This window comes from Microcebus murinus, chromosome X (genome assembly GCF_040939455.1).
Source record: "Microcebus murinus isolate Inina chromosome X, M.murinus_Inina_mat1.0, whole genome shotgun sequence".
Taxonomy (NCBI): Eukaryota; Metazoa; Chordata; class Mammalia; order Primates; family Cheirogaleidae; genus Microcebus; species Microcebus murinus.
In genome coordinates this window covers 15,282,838-15,301,574 of record NC_134136.1, presented here as the reverse complement: position 1 = coordinate 15,301,574, position 18,737 = coordinate 15,282,838, and positions in this window count along the sequence as shown.

The following is an 18,737-nucleotide window of genomic DNA, read 5'->3' as shown; positions in this document are numbered from 1 at the left end:
AGAGTTTTTAAATGGCTTTTCAACAAATAAGGAATAAATAGTAAAATTTAATAAAAAAAAAGAAAACTCTAAAGATCTTACCAAAAAACCTGTTATAACTAATATATACATTCAGTAAAGTTCCAGAATAGAAAATTAAAATATAAAAATTAGTACCATTTTCCATACACTGGTAGTGAACTATTTGAAAAAGAAAGCAAGAAATAAGTCTCATTTGCATTAGCTACAAAAACATAAGATATCTAGGAATAAATTCAACTAAGGAGATGAAAGATCTCTATGCTGAAAACTATAAAACATTGATGTAAGAAATTAAATATGACACAAATAAATATAAATATATTCCTTGTTCAGGGATTGAAGAATTAATATTGTTAAAATGTCGATATTACACAAAGAACTACAGATTCAATGCAATCCCTATCAACATACCAATGATCTTCTTCACAGATATACAAAAATCAATCTTGCACTACCATATTCATTGTAGCATTATTCACACTAGCCAAGATATGAAATCAACCTAAATGTTCATCACTGGATAAATGGATAAAGAAAATATGGTATATATACAGAATGGAATACTATCCAGCCATAAGAAAAAATGGAATTCTGTCATTTGTGACAATGTGGATGAATCCGGAGGACATTGTGTTCAGTGAAATAAGCCAGACAGAGAAATACAAATACCATATGATCTCACTCATATTTAGAATCTTAAAAGGTTTACCTCAAAGAAGTAGAGAATATAATAGTGCTTACCAGAAACTGGGAGTTGGGGGGTGAATTGGAGAGGAGAATAGGAAGATATCGGTCATGGAATACAAAGTTACAATTATATAGAGGAATAAGTTCTGGTGTTCTATTGCATGGTAGGGTGGCTATAATTAAAAATTATGTATTGTATATTTCAAAATACCTAGAAGAGAGGATGTTAAATATTTTTATCACAAAGAAATGATAACTGTTTGAGGTGATGAATATGCTAATTATTCTGACTTGATCATTGAACAATATATACATATATTGAAAAACCACATTGTACCCTATAAATGTGTTTAATTATTATGTGTCAATTAAAATTTCTTTAAAGGGTATGACTGTTTTAATAAAATTTTGTAAAAATAAGTAGTGGGCTGGATTTGGCCAATGAGCTGTGGTTTGCCATATCCTGCTTTAGTCTATCAATGTATGAATTATATTGCTTGCTTTTTAAATGTTAAATCAAATCTTGCATTCCTGGGATAAATCATACTGGGTCATAATGCATTATATTGTTATGAATATTAAATTTAGATTTCTGATTTTTGATTTAGGATTTTCTATCTAGGTTCAAAAATGCATGTGGCCTATAATTATTTATTTTTTTGTCATATTGTTCTTTTCAGATTTCATTATCATGCTCTATTACCCTCTTAAAATGAGTGGCTGAGAAGATATACACTTCCTATTTTATAAAAGAATTTGTATGTTACTTGAATTATTTCTTCCTTGAATGTTTGGTAGAACATGCTAGCAAAGCTATTTTGACCTGTAATTTTTTTGCACATAGAATTTAAAAAAAAATTCAGAATCAAATTCTTTAGTGGACATATTTGTGTTTTGTAATTCTTTTTGAGTCAGATAAAGTTGCTAAGTTCAACATATTAGAAATTTGCTTTTTATTTTACTTAAATTTCAAATTTCTTAGTGAAACGTTATTTATAATATATAATTATTTTAATATAAATTATCTTAATATGATTGCAATATATATATTCATTTCAGGTTTTCCACTCCTGATAAAGTACATCTCTTCATTCACTCTGTTTTATGTGGTTTCCGTTTTCTGAACTGTTCAATTTTGGCATTGATCTTCCCAACTGTATCCTTGTTTTCTGTTTCACTATTTTTTTTTATTTTTTATTTTTATTTTTCCTTTCTTTGTTTTTAATGCTTTTCTTTTCCTAACATCTAGAGATGGAAGTCTTAATTCATTGACTTTTGGCCATTCTTCTTTTCTAACCATTATGTTTAAAGTTAACAATTTCACTGTAATTCAAACTACCTAATTTTAGAACTTAATATAAAGCTACAGTAATCAAGACAGTGTGTTATTAGAGTGAGGATAAATATATAAATCAATAAAATAGAACTGAGAACCTAGAAGTAGACCAACACATACATGGTCAATTGAAATTTGGCAATGATGCAAAGGCAATTAAATGAGAAAAGGATAGAATTTTCAACAAATGGTAGAACAACTGTACTTCCATGTGCAAAAAGAAGGAATCTTGACACAAATTTTGAATGTTAAGAAAAAATGAACTCAACATTGATTATAGACCTAAACATAGAACTAAAAGATACGAAGTCAACAAACTAAATGAAAACATAAAATACAATTTTGTGTTAGATAAATATTACATATATTAAACCAAGAGCACAATATATACAAGAAGAAATAAGAACAAATTAGACTATGTCAAAGTTAAAAATTTGTCCTTTTAAAGTCATTGTTATGAAAATGAATACACAAACCAAAGACTGGAGGAAATATTTGTATATTGCAGATCTAATAAAAGACTCAATATTTCTTAACTGAAACTTTAAAAGCCAGAAGGGACTCGAGACCAATTCTCAGTCTTCTAAAACAGAATAATGGCCAACCTAGAATTCTTTATCCTGCAAAACTAAGCTTCTTATATGAGGGAGAAATAAAGACTTTCCCAGGCAAGCAATGATGGATGGAATTTGCAAAGATCAGACCTGCCCTGCAGTAAGTATTCAGACCTGCATTATACACTGACCAGCACAGTAGACACCCACCATTGTAAAATCCAGAACGCTGATTCCACAATGGCTCAAGAGGTAAAACAAAACAATATGAGTCATCCTAGCACTCTGGGAGGCTGAGGTGGATGAGTCATTTCAGCTCAGGATTTCTACACCAGCCTGAGCTAGAGTGAGACCCCGTCTTTATTAATAAATAGGAAGAAATTAGCTAGAAAACTAAAAATATATAGAAAAATAGCCAGGCATGGTGGTGAATGCCTATAGTCCCACCTACTCAGGAGGCTGAGGCAGAATGATTACTTGAGCCCAGGAGTTTGAGGTTGCTGTGAGCTAGGCTGATGCCATGGCACTCTAGCTTGGACAACAGAGTGAGACTCTATCTGAATAAATAAACAAACAAACAAACAAACAAACAAACAATATGAGTCCACCCAACAGGATGAACAGAAATGCACCCCAAATATCAATTCTCTCAATAAATGTGAATGGCTTGAATTGCCCACTGAAGGCTAGCTGAATGGATAAAAAAATATATATACAAGCCAAGTATCTGCTGTGTAGAGGAAATGCATCTTACCCAGGAGAACTCATTCAGACTCAAGGCGAAGGTATATAAAACAATTTTCCAGGCAAATGGAAACCCAAAGAAAGCTGGAGTAGCCATTCTTATATCAGATAACATAAACTTTAAAGCAACAAAAGTAAAGAAAGATAAAGATGGTCACTATATAGTGGTAGTGGGAAAATCCAACAAGAAGATTTAACAATTCTAAATATTTATGTACTCAACACAGTAGCATACAGAAACATAAAGCAAATCCTGCTTGATCTAGACAAAATGATAAACAGCAACTTCCTAATAGCCAGTGACTTCAACACCCCACTGACAGAACTGGACAGATCCTTCAAGCAGAAAATAAGCAAAGAGAAAATGAGCTTAAACAGAACTCTAGAACAAATGAGCCTAACAGACATCTACAGAACATTCCACCCAAATAACACTGAATATATATTCTTCTAGTCAGCTCATGGAAGTTTCTCTAAAATTTATTACATCCTAGGCCATAAAACAGATCTCAAGAAATTAAAATAAAAAACAAAAACAGAAATTATACCCACATATCTTCTCAGATCACAATGAAATAAAATTAGAAATCAATTCCAACAGAATACATTTAAAAAGTCTTAACCATGAAAGCAAAAGCCTTTGGGTTTATTTTGAGATAGTTTAGGAGCGGGGTGAAATATAATTTTTTCCCAGGATTTATAGACAAAAACCCAAGCCCTCTATTTTAAGATTTTTGAAAAACATTCCATGTTATATTCTGGAGAAAGTAAAAAAGTGATTGTTTCCATTAAGTCATCAGAATGTGTCTCAGACATCTGATTATACAGTGAAGAATAGAGTACATGTTTTGTTTTTTGATGATGTTTGATGTCATAATAATCACTGTTGGTTTAACTCCTGTTTAGTTCCTGACAAATATATTGCATGGGCTAAAGTGTCAGTAGCCATACTATTCCTATGTTTCCTGGTCCTAGGATCAGATTCCTTTTTTTTTTTTTTTTTTTTTAATTTCCCAGAAACATGGTGATCTCTACACATGAGGTTTTCATCCTAATTCATTCAGGCTTTTCTCCTTGTATAAATTAAATTGAAGACCACATATGAGCTTATGCATCTACTGGTGGATTCCCACCACAGGCTTAGATAAATAATGTGACCATTTAATCAGTTCTTTGCAAACATTCACACACAACATTGCATGAGTGTCACAGAAAGCTGCAAAAAATGAAAAGGTTTTTAATATCACCCATCTAACTTTTATCTTCTTTTCCTCAGACCATCAGTATTAAATAGATTTTTTTAAAAAAATCAAAGACTACTTGAAGCTACATTTTTTAATATTCTGGTTATTGAAGTTTACTGTAAGTATATATGTATAGTAGGCATATTACTTTTTAACCTTGTGCTTCCCTCCTTCCCATGAAATTTCTTCCCACAGATTAGGGGCCACTGGACAGGGGCTGAGAGCCACTCGTCATCATTTTCACCACTGGTGGTCTTCATACACCTAAGTTATAAAGCATTTAAATGTCTTAGAATTTGTGGGATTAGAAATCTGGTTTTGCCATTTATAATATGAAAAATGAAACTAATACCCTTTCTTTAGTATGTGAAAGTGCTTATTTTTAAAGTTACTAAATGCATCTTGTCTAGCTACTACATGCACTGTTCTGAAAAAGAGCCGTTACCATCTATAACCTGTATTTTGGTTATTCTTCCTTTTCATACTTCTTTAATTTGAAGTTATAGAAATATTAAGTCGTTTTTTTAAAGGCAAAGTCTCTCCTGTAAACACAACATTGAACCTCATGCCACTGCTTCAGTGGCTACTGGCCAGCCCCAGAGGTCAGACATGGAGCATAGTTCTGAGTGGTAGCTAAAGGTAGCAGGAGTCTTACTTCTCCCTGGTTTAGGTTCAGAATTGAGCCAGGGAAAGGAAGCTCGTAAAATCTCCAGAATGATGATGGTTAATGAGTAAATGTTAAGTCTTATGTCCCACAAACATCTGCCACCTTGTTCATGTTGTCCTGAGGAGTAATAAATGTTAAGCCTTTAATAATCTTAAATTTGAAGAATCTGCTAAAGGAAAACCCCTCAGCATAGTATGTCAAAGTGGGATTTCTGGTTCCTTGGCCCAGTGCCAGGCCACACAACGTGTGTGTTGGTATCCTTGGGAGAGTAGTGGGTTACTGGGCATTAACTGTTACTCTCCACTTGCTCCAGAATGTTAGTTAAATACCATATTTTTAAAAAGAGATTATCCTTGTTGAATAATTTCCTTTGGCCCAGAGGAATGGCCCGGGGAACACATCTTGGCACATGTTTTTCCTTCTAAATCTTTGTGAGGTTTTTTTGCAAGATAAGTTTTTAACACTTAAAAAAGTACGTATATAGGTCACTTTATAGGAGCTAGGTGATGGATGTTAAGAGACTTTATAATTTTTCTCCAGGACCTGAAACCTGAATTTGGATAAAATTAAATAAACAATATTTGTTTCTTGGTTTCTATATTTGTGGATTTCTAGTTATTTAACAAGCTACCAGAATGGGGATCAGGGTGGGGAAGATAGGTCCACAGAGTTGTAAAAATAGTGAGCAAGTATGGGCTCCTCCCTTTGAGGGCAAGAAAGCTGTTCTCGTACGATAATAGGCCTTCTTGGCCTGACAAAGAGATGAAGCCATACTCTTAAAAACCTTCAGAACCAAATGCTGTATCTACTTCCATCTCTTCTTAACTGGTTCTCTGCATGGTTAAAGTTATGTCACCATAAGGTGATGCTACAACACTTAGGATTAAGATATTTAATCTTAATATGTGTCAATTTTGTGATTTCCTATTGCTTCTTTGCTTCTTTTCTTTCTCAAATGCCTCAAAGGAAATCTCTGCATGGCAACAGTGAGACAGCCCCACATTTGGAGTTCATACTCCCAAATGCAGAGCATTGTAGTCACAGCACACATTCCCAGCCTCAAAACCTGGATTGTCAATTCTGCCCATTAAAGCCAACATATCCCTTTAATTGTGTGTATCTTAGAAAATGTAACAGAAACAGAGAAGTGTAATTTCATTCTGAATCACAAATTGTAGCAAATTAACAGCAAATACAGGCAGGGTTCAGGGAGGTAACATGCTTAGTTTGCAGTGTACTTTGTATTTCCTGCCATTTAAATTATTTTGCCACTCTGGGCTTCTGCAAACACCAAGGGAGATACAGCCCTCCCACTATGAGCCTTGTAGAGAGAGACAGAAGGACCTGAGGTCAGGGGCTAGAATACCAGAACCCTTACCTTCTCATGCTTTGGAAACCTGCCATAGCTCTTACCCTGCTGGAAGGTTAGTAAAGACTTCTATGTTTCATCACAGTAGTGTTGCTTTTACTGACAAAGACAGAGAGGGTCACAGAAATGTGTTGAAAAGATGCGGGCCAGCAAGATTCTGTAGTCCCACCTCACTGCCTGTGGGCTGTGTGTTTTTAACTGTAACTAATGAATGTGTACCTTTCACAAGCACTTTGGTGAACTAGAGAGAAGAAAACATTCTCAGGATGTGTTCAAAGCTAAGAGAGTTTTACTTTTAAAAAGAAACATAGTCCAGATGGCTTTCTTCATCATCCTCTTTCTTTTTCCTTCTTGGTGGGGAGCTGGGTGTGGGGCATGCATCATTCTGTATTGACAAAAGTGTGTTATGTCCACCCATACTTTGGTGACAACTCCCCAACACTGTACCCCAACACCATGCTGGCCTTCGTAGTAAAGTTCCTTGGTATTTGTGGGAGTGGTCTTTCTAGATAAAATATTTTTCACCACTTTTCTCTGGAACCACTCCCTCATTTGATTTGGTGTTAAAAGGGTAATAGCAAAATGATGATTGTGGAGATGGATCTCTTAGGTCTTGATGGTCTATTGGTTGAAACTGTTTTCAAAAAAACTCCATCCATGGGCCTGTCACCTTGCTATCCATCCATTCTTTTTTTTTTTTTTTTTTTGAGACAGAGTCTCGCTTTGTTGCACAGGCTAGAGTGAGTGCCGTGGCGTCAGCCTAGCTCACAGCAACCTCAAACTCCTGGGCTCAAGCGATCCTCCTGCCTCAGCCTCCCGAGTAGCTGGGACTACAGGCATGCGCCACCATGCCCGGCTAATTTTATATATATATATTAGTTGGCCAATTAATTTCTTTCTATTTATAGTAGAGACGGGGTCTCGCTCTTGCTCAGGCTGGTTTCGAACTCCTGACCTCGAGCAATCCGCCCGCCTCAGCCTCCCAGAGTGCTAGGATTACAGGCGTGAGCCACCGCGCCCGGCTTATCCATCCATTCTTAATGCCTATTTATTAGCCCTCTTATGTCATATAAAAGTTGCACCTTTTGAACTAAGTATTTGTATTTACTATGGGAAAGGTGTGGACTACAGTTTAGTATTATTTTAATGGATTTAAAGTAATTTATAAGTATGCTGAGTGTAAATTTTTAAAAGATTATGTATTGTAAAGGACATGTCCTGTGAAATATAATATCATTTTATGGTTTAATAGAATAATTCTATAAAAAGAATGATTTATTTCGCTCACAGAACTGATTACCTTCCTGATGCAATCAACAGGCACTTTGTAACTTCCTTTTTGTTTTTATGGAGGACTGAGGGGAACAAGACATCATCTGTATAAAGTGCAGTTTGTGTCACTCAAAATATGCACTGTATGGCTACACAAAAGCAGCTAGATGAACAAATCACCCCATGTCCCATTAAAGAACAAAGCTTCTAGAAGCAGCACAAAAACAAAAAGTCTTGACCCTCAACAATAAAAACAGTCTTTTGAAAAACAAAAAATTTCAATAGACCATTCACCAAAGAAGATAAATGGATGGCAAATAAGCATATGAAAGATGCTCAGCACAGAATCATTAGGGAAATTCAAATTAAAACCACAATTAAAACCACAAGGCATGGTGGTTCAGGCCTGTAATCCCAGCACTTTGGGAGGCCAAGGCAGGAGGACTGCTTGAGGATAGGAGTTCAGGATCAGCCTGAGCAATATAGTGAGACCCTGTCTCTATTGAATAACTAAAAGAATTAGCCAAGCATGGTGACATGCACCTGTAATCCTAGCTATATGGGAGGCTGAGGTAGAAGGATCACTTGAGCCCAGGATTTCAAGGTTACAGTTGAAACCACCTTTACAAATTGATACATGGGTACAAGGCAAGAACTGTGGTCAGGGCCTAGCTAAAAATAATGGTAATAATTATCCACTGTCCTCCTTTTTGCTTCTCTATAGTTGCCACTCTGTAACAACATAGCTGGTGGTCATAAAGATTCTTAGCTTTCTCCATAGAGAGAAACATCATCTTTTTGAAACCTAGGGGTGGTTTCTGAGATATCTTCCAGGTCCCACATTCCAGTGGAATGACTGACCCATTCAGACCAGTGGCTCATACTGAGGAATTGACTCAACTGGACTTGAACCCCCACCCAAGAACCTGGTCAGCAAAGAAGACTATTTCTACAACCCTATGGTTCCTCCCCAAATCCAGCCAATTAGCAGACCCAATTGTCTATGTCAAATTGTTTTTAAAAACCCTGTCTCCCAAATTCTCAAGGAGGCAGATTTGAGAAATTTCTCCCATCTCCCTCACTTAGTGCTATGCTGATTAAACTCTTTCTCTGTTGCAAACTCTGCTGTCTCAGTGCATTGACTTCCTCCTGGGCAATGGGCAAATGAACCTGGTTGGGCAGCAATACAAAGAGCTACGATCATCCAACTGCACTCCAGCCTGTCAGCTCAGGCAAGGATCATGGGCAGGGAAACAGTCAGCCTGCATCATAGTTGTAGGGAAGCTCACCTGGCATGAGGGCCTGCCTGCCAGCAGATGCAGGAGAAACCACAGATTAGGGGATTGTGGAAAAGAGCAAGGCCCACTACAGACTGCTCAACTGTGGGTCTCTGACAGCCCCACCTCCACATGCAGACTTTCTGGTTGAGTGGGGCCACATAAGCCCCTTCCTGGCAGCTTTGCCTAGATGTAGTGAGCAGACTTTTGACCCCTGCTGAAGCAGATCCCTTGCCAATATTTGTGGAGCTTCAGCCAATAGCCTGAATCCAACCCCTGCCAGCCTCACTCCCCCACACACCTCTGCTATGGAGGAGAGTATGGACTCACCTAGAAGTCCCAGGAACCCACCTCGCATCTATAACATTAAAGTGCTTCTCTTAAGGAACTAGAGCCGGTCACAGGACCCAAAAGAACACTGTGGCATGTTCCTTCCAGCAAGTGTCACCTACTGCCATGGAGACAAATTTGCACACTCTTTATAGCATTTACTGGCTCAATCGTACAGAGTGTGGTTGATTTTCACACAAAAGAACCACCTATTGGCTCAGAGGTTAAACTGAGCATGTCATTTTCTAAACAAAAGAAAATCCAAAGAGGTAAGAAGCAATGCCTTCTCCAGATGAGAAGAAATCAGCAATATATCCTGAAAATATGAAGAATCAGAGTGAAAGGACACTCCAAAAGGGAACACCAGTTGTCTAGCAATAGATAACAACCAAAATCAGAATATCGATATGACAGATGAAGAATTTCAAGCATGGATTATAAAGAATCTCAATGAAACACAAGATAAAATAGAAACCCAACACAAAAAAATCACAAAAGAATGCAGGAAACACATGCTTTCATTAAGTACTAAGTTTCACAGTTGATATCTCTGACATGTCACTTTGACACTTGTATTTTTTTTGTGAAGGTACATCCTCAGTCTTTCAAATGCACATTTTGGCTTATGATTATCTTTCAAAAATTTTATTGGAGCAATTTTTGTGAAACCCTGGATAAGTCAAAAATTTGTGTCATTTTTTAATATGAGTTCTGTCATGGACAAGGTGAAGCACAGACAGCTCAAAATATCAACAAAGTGTTTGGAAAGGATGTGGCTAATGAACACACAGTACGTTGATGGTTTGAGAAGTTTAATTCTGGTGATTTTAATCTTGAAAATGAGCCATGTGGATGATCTGAGACCAAGGTGGATAATGATGAGCTGAAAGCTGTAATGGAAGCAAATCCATCTTAACCTACACATGAATTAACAGCAAGATTTGACGTCACTGTTCTAACAATATTGGACCATTTGAAACAAATTGGGAAGGTAAAGAAGCTGGATAGATAGGTTCCACATAAACTAAATGAGTTTCACAAGAGAAATCAACTCAAAGCTTGCCTTTCTTTGCTGTCACAACTGAAAAAAAAAATTTCTACACCATATTGTTGCATGTGATGAAAAATGGATTCTTTTTGACAATCACAAGCATTCAGCACAATGGCTGGATAAAGATGAAGTGCTGAAACCCAGTCCAAAATTGAATATTCATCCAAAAAAGCTAATGGTGTCTGTTTGGTGGTCCAGCACTAGTATTATCTACTACAGCTTCATGAAACCTGGTCAATCAATTACAATGGATGTCTACTGCAATGAGCTGGATAAAATAAAGAGGATGCTTGCAATTAAGCAACCAAGATTGGTCAATAGAGACAGACCAATCCTCTTGCAAGACTACATGTCTCCCAAAACAATGCTGTTCAAACTACAGCGGCTGGACTTGGAAACTCTCTGTCATCCATCCTATTCACCAGACCTTGTGCCATATGACTACCACTTCTTCTAGGCTTTCGACTGCTTCTTGCAAGGAAAAATTTTCAATTCTCTACAAGCTGTAGAAAGCATCTTTATCGCCACTCACTTTTCAGGCTTCTTCACTGCTGACATAAACAAGCTACCATTAGATGACAAAACTGTGTTGATGATTTACGTGCATACTTTGACTGATTGTACTGCTTCTTGTTTGAGATGTAATAAACTAAACTTTTGATTTAAAAAAACCAAATTGAATTATTAAAAATAAATCAAACAGAACATCTGGAAATGAAAAACTCATTCAAGGAAATACAAAACACAGTGGAAAGCCTTAAGAATAGGTTACATCAGGCAGAAGAAAGAACCTCGAAATGTGAAGACAACACCTTTGTTTTTTTGTTTGTTTGTTTGTTTGTTTGGGGTTTTTTGGGTTTTGTTTGTTTGTTTTTGTTTTGTTTTTGTGTTTGTTTTGTTTTTTGAGATGGTGTCTCTGTTGCCTGGGCTAGAGTGCCGTGGTGTCAGCCTAGCTCACAGCAACCTCAAACACCTGAGCTCAAGCAATCCTCCTGCCTCAGCCTCCCAAACAGCTGGGACTACAGGCATGTGCTACCATTCCCAGATAATATTTCTATATGGTTTTAGTTGTCCAGCTATTTTTTTTTCTATTTTTAGTAGAGATGGAGTCTCACTCTTGCTCAGGCTGGTCTCAAACTCCTGACCTTGATTGATCCACCCACCTTGGCCTCCCAGAATGCTAGAATTACAGGCATGAGCTGCTGTGCCTGGCCTAGACAACACCTTTGAATTAAACAAGTCAGTCAAAAAGATAGAGAAGAGATATAAGAGGAAGGAATAAAGCCTACAAGAAATATGGAACTGTGTAAATAAGCCTAACATAAGATCACAGGCATCCCTTAGGGTGAAGAAGAAAATACACAAGGGTTGGAAAACCTATTTGGGGAAATAATTGAGGAAAATTTCTGTGGCCTTGCTAGAAATCTAGACATCAAGGTAGAAGAAACTCAAAGTATTCCTAGGAGACTCAGTGAAAAGAGGCAAATACCATGACACATAGTCATCAGACTGTGCTAAATAAACATGAAAGAGGTGCTCCTAAGAAATATAAGGTGAAAATAGTAGGTAACATACAAAGGAGAACCTGTCTGAGGACTTCTCAACTGAGACCTTATATGCCAAAAAAGGTTGAGGCCCCATTCTCAGTCTTTTCAAACAGAATAATGCCCAGCCTAGAATTTTTGTACCCTGAAAAACTAACTTTGGTGTATAAGGGGGAAATAAAGACTTTCTGAGAGACAGAAACACTGAGGGACTTTGTCAAGACCTCCCCTGCAGGAAGTACTCAGAACTGCATTATACATAGATCAGCACAATAAACAACCTCAAGGGTAAAATCACCCAAACGCTAAAGGTCAAAGTCTAGATATCACAATGGCTCAAGATATAAAACAAAGCAAAAAAGTTCTACTCAACAGTATGAACAGAAAACCACCCCACTTATCAATTCTTCCAATAAATGCAAATGGCTTGAACTCCCCACTGAAGAGACATAGGTTGGCTGAATGGATAAAAAATATACAAGCCAAGTATCTTCTGTCTCAAGAAAACACATCTAAATGATAAGGACTCATTCAGACTCAAGGTAAAGGGATGGAAAACAATATTTCATGCAAATGGAAACTGAAAGAAAGCTGATGTGGCAGTTCTCAGATCAGATAACATAGATTTCAAATCAACAAAAGTAAAGAATGACAAGGGTGGTCATTATATAATGGTAAACGGAACAATACAACAACAAGACATAACAATTTGAAATATTTATGCATCAAACACAAGTGCACCCAGATTCATAATGCAAATCCTACTTGATTTAAACAAAATGATATGCAACAGCACCATAACCGGGGAATTCAACACCATTCCGACAGAACAGGACAGATTCTCCAAACAGAAAATAAACAAAGAAACAATTCACTGAAAGAGAATGCTAGAACAAATGAGTCTAACAGACATTTACAGAAAGTTCTTCCCCCAAACCACTGAATATATGTGGACCACTTAATATGTTCTTCTTATCAGCTAGTGAGACATTTGCTAACATTAATCACATACTAGGCCACAAAACATATTGCAAAAAATTTTTAAAAATAACAATTATACCATACATCCTCTCAGATCACCGTGGAATAAAATTAGAAATCGGCTCCGACAGAAACATTCATCTCTGCACAAAGTCATGGAAACTAAACAACCCACTGCTGAATGATAATTGGGTCAAGGAGGAAATTAAGATGGAAATCAAAAGATTCTTTGAACTGAATGATAAAGGGGCATGAGTTATCAAAATCTGTGGGATACAGCTAATGCAGTCCTCAGAGAAAAATTCATTGCCATAAGTGCCTACATCCAAAAGACAGAAAGATCACAAATCAACAATCTAATAAATCATCTCAAGGAACAGGAACAGGATGAGCAAACTAACCCCCAAATCAGCAGATAAAAAGAAATAACCAAGATTGGAGCAGAACTAAATGAAATTGATAACAAAAGAACTATACAGAATATTAATGAAGCAAAGAGTTGTTTCTTTGAAATGATAAACAAAATTGACAGACCCCTCACCAGATAAACCGGAAGCATAAAATAAAGTAATCTAATAAGTTCAATCATGAATGAAAAAGGATACCATTGAAATACAACTGATGTCACAGAAATACATAATTTCATCTATGAATACCATAAAAATCTCTATGCACATAAACTTGAAAATGGGGAAAATTGACAAATTCTCAGAAACACACAGCTTCCCTAAGCTCGATCAGGAAGAAATAGAATTCTGGAAAACGCCAATTGAAGTACAGAAATCGAAGTAGAAATTGAAGCAGCAATAAAAAATATTCCAACAAAAAAAGTCCTGGGCCACATGGTTTCATGCCTGCATTTTACCAGACCTACAAAGAAGAACTGGTACCTATCCTGAAGAAATTATTCCATAACATTGAGATGGAAGGAATCCTCCCCAACATGTTTTATGAAGCCAGGATCACCTCAATATGAAAGCCAGGATATGATTTGACAAAAAAAGAAAACTGCAGATGAATATGCCTTATGAACATAGATTAAAATATTCTCAAGAAAATCCTAGCAAACTGAATCAAGTTGCTCATCAAAATAAATAAATAAATAAATAATCCATAACAACCAAGTGGATTTCATCCCAGAAATGCAAGGATCATTCAACATACTTGAATCTATAAATGTAATTCACCACCTAAATGGAAATAAAAACAAAGACCATATGATGCTCTCAATAGATACAGAAAAAGCATTTCACAAAATTCAGCACCCTTTTATCATAACAAAGCTTAACAAAATAGGGATAGATGGAACTTACCTTAAAATGATAAAACCCATATATGACAAACCCACAGCCAACATCATATTGAATAGTAAACAATTGAAAGCATTCCCACTTAGAATTGAATGCAGACAAGGTTGCCCACTATCACCACTTATATTCAAAATTATGCTAGAAGTCCTATACAGAGCACTGAGACAAGAAAAGGAAATTAACAGTATGTAAATTAGAGCAGAAGAGATTAAACTATTACTCTTTGCTGATGACATGATCTCATACCTAGAAAACCCCAAAGAATCTGCCAAGAGACTTCTGGAATTTATAAATAAATTCACCAAAGTCTCAGGTTACAAAATCAACGTGCACAAATCAGTAGCATTCATATACACCAATAACAATCAAGCTGAGAATCAAATAAAAGACTCAATACCTTTCATAATAGCAAAAAAATATATAAAATTCCTAGGAATATATTTAACTAGGGATGTGAAAGACCTCTACAGGGAAAACTATGAGACACTGAGAAAGGAAATAGCAGAAGACCTAAACAGATGGAAAACATCATGCACAGAGATTAGCAGAATCAACATTGTTAAAATGTCTATATTACCCAAAGTGATCTACAGGTTCAATGCAATCTCCTTTAAAATACAAACATCGTATTTCACAGATCTAGAAAAAAATAATTCTATGCTTCATATGGAAGCAGAAGAGACCCCACACACCTAAAGCAAGCTTAAGCAAATTGAGAAGCATCAATTTATCTGACATCAAAACTATAAGGCTATAGTAACCAAAACAGCATGTTACTGGCACAAGAACAGAGACATAGACCAGTGGATCAAAATTGAGAACCCAGATATAAAACCATCCTCATATTGCCACCTGATCTTTGACAAAGGAGACAAAAACATACCATGGGGGCAAGAATCTCTATTCAATCAATATTGCTGGGAGAATTAGATAGAAACATGTAGAAGACTGAAATGTGGTCAGCCCATCTCCTCACCTCATGAAAATCAACTCACGATGGATAACAGGCTTAACCTAAGGCATGAACCTATAAGAATTCTAGAAGAAAATGTTGGAAAAATTTTATAGATATTGGACTAAGCAAAGAATTATGACAAAGAACTCAAAAGCAATCACAGTAACTGCAAAAATAATTAAATGGAACCTGATCAATTTGAAAAACTTCTGCAGAGCCAAGGAACAATCAGTAGAGTGTATAGAGAACTTGCAGAACAGAGAAAATATTTGCATGCTATACATTTGATAAAGGGCTGATAACTAGAATCTATAAAGAACTCAAGGAAATCAGCAAGAAAAAAATGTAATAGCCCTATTAAAAAGTGGGCAAAGCACATGAACTAATACTTTTCAAAAGAAGATAGACTAATGGACAACAAGTATATGAAAAAATGCTCAACATCTCTAATGATCAGGGAAATGCACATCAAAACTATAATAAAATACAACTTAACTGCAGTGAGGATGAATTTTATCAAAAATTCCTAAAACAGCAAATGTTGGCATTGATGTGGAGAGATAGGAACACTCATACACTGTTGGTGGAACTGCAAGCTAGTGCAGACTCTGTGGAAAGTAATATGGAAATACCTCAAAGAACTAAAGATAGAACAATCTTTTGATCCAGCAATCCCACTACTGGATATTTATTTACCCAAAGGAAAAAAAAGACATTCTGTAAAAAAGACAACTGTAATCAAATGTTTATAGCAGCATGATTCTCAGTTGCAAAGATGTTGAAACAATCTAAGTGCCCATCAATACATGAGTGGATTAATAAAATATAGTATATGTATACCATGGAGTACCACTCAGCCGTAAGAAAAAAATGGTGAACTAATATATTTTCTATTAACCTTGATAGAACTGGAGACCATTCTTCTAAGTGAAGTATCACAAGAATGGAAAAACAAACACCTCATGTACTCACCACTAAATTCAAACTAATAGGTCAACACTTGTGTGCACATATGGAAATAACATTCATAGGAAATCAAGCAGGAAGGATGGGGGAGGAGGAGATGGGTAAATTCACACCTAATGGATACAATGCACATTATCTGAGGGATGGGGCACACTTACAAGTATAACTGAAATAGTACAAAAGCAATTTATGTAACCAAAATACTTTTACCCCCTTAATATTCTGACATTTAAAAAAAACCAATAAGAAAAAAAGATAACTTGACTCAAAAAAAAAGCTTAAAAGTTAAAAAGCCAAGCAGTGGCACTAATGAAAACTTGTCATCACCTATAGCAGGGGTTGGCAAACTATGGACTACAGATTTTTTGTAAATTCAGTCTTACTGGAACACAGCCATGCTCATTCATTTGCACATTAACTATGACTGCTTTTGCACTGGAAGGCAAAATTGAGTAGTTGAGAAAGAGACTCTTCATTCTATGCCCTACAAATCCTAAATTATTTACTATCTGGTGCTTTAGAGAAAAAGTTTGTTAGATCTTAGCCTCTAGTGCTGTGCTTTCTTAAGGAAATCACTTCTAACTTTAAATAAACATAGCTGATAGAATATTTTAATGTTGCAATTGTCATGCTTAAAAGTAAAATGTTGGCCCATTTGGAATGTCCATTGAGTACCAACTTTGAAGGGTTTCAATAGTTCTAATAAAATCAATTAATAGAAAATTTTGGAACCCCAGCTAGTCTGCTTTATTTAACATTTCCTGAAAATAAAAGTCAGTAATTATTATGTTTTTATAGTTTAAATCATAAAAGTGAGCAGGTTATTCTCTGGATGAACTGTTATACCTCTGATTTATGTATATATTTATAGTTATTTCTAACCTAAGAATTACTTATAACAGAAGCATATGGCAGTTGTCATGGTTTGATTTTGTTTTTAAAAGGGAGAAGAAAGTAGAAATGTAGTCATGGTTACTCTGCTCCCAAGTAATTAGTTTGTCCAACAATATCACATTGACAAACATCATACTATTTATATAGCTACACAATCACACATTTTGTGGGACTTGAAGAAAAGTGTGGAGAGGACAGAAAACCAGAGCAAATGGTCTTCAAATAACTTCTCTGTATTCTCAGAGTAAGAGTTGCACACCAAATAATAGGTATAATTTTTTATTGAATATAGCCTCTTGGTAATTCATAGTCTGACAGTTAATGGTAATCCTCTTCTTCAAGAATGCTCCAAGAAAATCTAATCACAAAGAAGACTGAATGCTTCCCCTGGGCCATACATGGCTGGCCTGCCTACGTGGAAGTCAAAGTCACAGTGCTAATGATTATCTGGGTTTTTAAAATATGTTTTGTATTATTTTTATTTGACATACCATAAAATTAACTTTTTTACTGATGTACTGTCTCATGAGTTTTAACTCATGCATGGATTCTTGCAATCACCACCACCAATAGGATAGAGAACAATTCCAAACCCCCCAAAATTCCCTGATGCTGCCCGCCTTCATGGTCAGAACTTCTTCTCAGAATTAATCCCCAGAACCCATGTTCCTGTGGTTTTGTCATTTCTATAAAACCCATATACATAGAATAATACAATATGTATCCTTTTCAGTCCACATTCTTTTACTTTCTAAAATTCACTTAAGATTCATCCATGTTGTTATATATATAAATGATTCATTCATTGTTACTGCAGAGTGCAATTCCATTATATAACTGTATCAAAGTGGAAGGGCATCTGAGCCATTTTCATTTTTTGGAGATTATGAATAAGGCTGCAATAAATATTTGAATGCAGGCTTTTTGGTGAACCTATGTTTTTATTTACCTAGGATAAATACCTGGAAGTATGGTTGATGGTTCACATGTTAAGCATAAAACTGCCAAACTGTCTTCCAAAGTGGCTGTACTCAAGAGTTTGCATTTCCACCAGCAATGGTAGAGAGTTCCAGTTGCTACTCATCCTTGGAAGCACTTGGTAATGTTAGGTCTTTATTACTATTTATTTCTACCATAATAGGTGTCTAATGGTATCTTATTGTGGTTTTAATTTTAATTTTCCTAATAACTTGATGCAGAGCATCTTTCATATGCTTACTTGCCATCCATTTATCTTCTTTGGTGAATTGTCTGTTAAAATCTTTTGAGCATCTGTTTTGTTGTTGTTGTTGTTGTTGTTTTATATAAGGTCTCACTAGTTGCCTGGGCTAGAATGCAGTGGGGTGATCATAGCTCACTGTAACCTCTAATCCCTGGGCTTAAGCAATCCTCCTGCCTCAGCCTTCCAAGTAGCTGGGACTACAGGCGCTCCCCACAACATCCAGCTAATTTTTCTATTTTTTTGTGGAGCTAGGGGCTCACTCTTCCTCAGGGTGGTTTCGAACTTCTGGCTTCAAGTAGTCCTTCTAACTCAG